We start from the raw sequence: 2,652 nt of genomic DNA, 5'->3' as shown, positions 1-2,652 counted from the left end.
TTCCTTTATCCTTTTTCTTTGGCCCACCATGCCAATTCCCAGCCCAGGTTACCTCCAGCCACCTGCCTTTGGATTGCTAGACAGTGCTGGGATTATAAACCATGCCCACTAAAGAACTTTATTTTATTTTTATTTTTTTGAGATGGAGTCTGGCTCTGTCACCGAGGCTGGAGTGCAGTGGCGCGATCTCCACTCACAGCAAGCTCCGCCTCCCGGGTTCACACCATTCTCCTGCCTCAGCCCCCGAGTAGCTGGGACTACAGGTGCCTGCCACCAAGCCTGGCTAATTTTTTGTATTTTTAGTGGAGACGGGGTTTCACCAGGATGGGTCTCAATTTCCTGACCTCGTGATCCGCCCACCTCGGCCTCCCAAAGTGTGGGATTACAGGCGTGAGCCACCGCGCCCGGTCCCTTTGTTTCTTAAAACCATGATTGGAATGAACTTCAACTTGCCTGTCACATTACCTTATGGTGCCTTATACCACCTCCTCTTTTTCACCATGAAATATCTTTGTATCCTTCGTATTTCCTTCCTTCTATTCTGCTGTGATTCCACTGCAAATCTTCCCCGATCTCTAGAGTTCAACCTGACCAGGTCCTTCCAGTCCCCTTCTCCTTCACTTACTTGTCTCTCTCCACTACTGTCCCCATGGCATGCCTGCCTCCATCACTTTCATATCTTTCTCTTATTAAGTTTATTTTTAAGGCCGGGCATGGTGGCTCACATGTGTAATCCCAGCACCTTGGGAGACCGAGGTGGGCGGATCACTTGAGGTCAGGAGTTCAAGACCAGCCTGGCCAACATGGTAAAACCCCGTCTTTACAAAAAATATAAAAATTAGCCAGGAATGGTGGCACATGCATGTAATCCCAGCTATTTGGCAGGCTGAGTCAGGAGAATCACTTGAATCCAGGAGGCAGAGGTTGCGACAGGGCGAGACTCTGTCTCAAAAAAAAAAAAAAGAAAGAAAGAAAGAAACAATTATTTTTAATTTTTAAAAAATAGAGAGGGGGTCTCACTATGTGGCCCAGGCTGTTCTTAAACTCCTCGCCTCAAGTGATCCTCCCACCCTGGCCTCCCAAAGTGTTGGAGTTACAGGCATGAGCTGCCACACCTGGGCTCCTATCTTTACTCCATTTCTACTTGGAAACCTACACATGCTGTGTTATCTCCGATCAAACAATAACAAGAACAATAACACTTCCCTTGGTTCTGCCACCTTTTTGATGTGCCATCCTTCCATTCATTACCCAACTTCCCGAAGAATCATTTAAACGTGTTCTCTGGCCCTTGCTTGAACACCTCTGGCACTGTGGACAGATGGCTCTCATTGTTAAGAGAAGATGGTCATTATTTTGAGCCTTTTAAATAGATCCCTTGTGGTTCCTGCCCACTGGTCTTAGTGTCACCTTGTGAGGTCACACAGAGGAAGTTTAATTCCCTGATGCAGACAACCTTTCCCCTGTCCTGGCCTCCTCTCTCAGTCTGATCTTTCTGAGATAGGAACTGCCAGTTTCTTCCACTCTTTTTCACAGGATCTGCTTCTGAGTCCCCTTTGCCTTCCTGTTTCCAGTTTGACTCTCTTCTTAAAGTGTCATGGCCCAAGATTAAATGTAAATTATCCACATCTGCTCTGTCTACCGCAGTAGAGCAGGATTCTCACCTCTTTTGTTCTCCTCATTACACTTTTGCCCAATACAATTGTGAAAGCCTCCACCCATTAACTTAAACCTCTAAGACAGTGTGGCTCACGGAGCCCCTACTTCAGAATGACCCAGAGAGCTTCACGTTATGGACTGAAAGTTTGTGTCCTCCACAAAGAGGGTGGAACTGAATGTGTAGGTATTTTGATCCCAGACTCCAGAATTGTGAGAAATAAATGTCTGTTGATTGGGCCACCTAGTCTGTGATATTTTCTGATAGCAATCTGAGCTATCTAAGACACTTTAATACATGGAGATTCCTGGACCACACCTCAAACTTGAATCTGACAATCTAGGGTAGCACCTGGGAATCCACATTTTAAGGATTTATGCCAGGTGACTATTTCTTTTTTTTTGAGATGGGATCTTGCTGTGCTGCCCAGGCTGGAGTGCAGTGGTATGATCAGAGCTCACTGCAGCCTCAAACTCCTGGGCTCCAATGATCCTCCCACGTCAGCCTCCCCAGAAGCTGGGATTGTCGGCACACACCACCATGTCTGGCTAATTTTTTTTAAAAACTTTTTTTCTAGGGACAGGGTCTTGCTATGTTGACTAGGCTGTAGTCTCGAACTCTTGGCCTCAAGCAATCCTCCCACCTTGGCCTCCCAAAGTGCTGGGATTTCTGGTGTGAGCCATTGTGCTCAGCCAGGTGATTCTTAAATGTGCCCAAAAGTCTGAAAAGAAAAAAGCTTCAGGTCTTTTCCAATACTTCTTACCAAGCCTGGCTCCCTCCACTAGAGTATGTGCATATGGGTTTTCAGGTCCAAGGTCAAGACCCACCATTTTCTTGTGCTACATTTCATCTTGCTAGATTTGGTGCATTGCCATGGTCTATCAAAAATCTTTTGAATTCTTTATTTTGCAACATATGATGTCATGATAACCACACATGGATTACCAAAACCTCACTGTCCCAGCACCAGAAATCTCCTCCACATTGATACCAAT

Source organism: Trachypithecus francoisi, unplaced genomic scaffold, assembly GCF_009764315.1.
Source record: "Trachypithecus francoisi isolate TF-2019V2 unplaced genomic scaffold, Tfra_2.0 Lachesis_group10, whole genome shotgun sequence".
NCBI classification, from domain to species: domain Eukaryota; kingdom Metazoa; phylum Chordata; class Mammalia; order Primates; family Cercopithecidae; genus Trachypithecus; species Trachypithecus francoisi.
Note: the sequence above shows the minus strand (reverse complement) of the source record.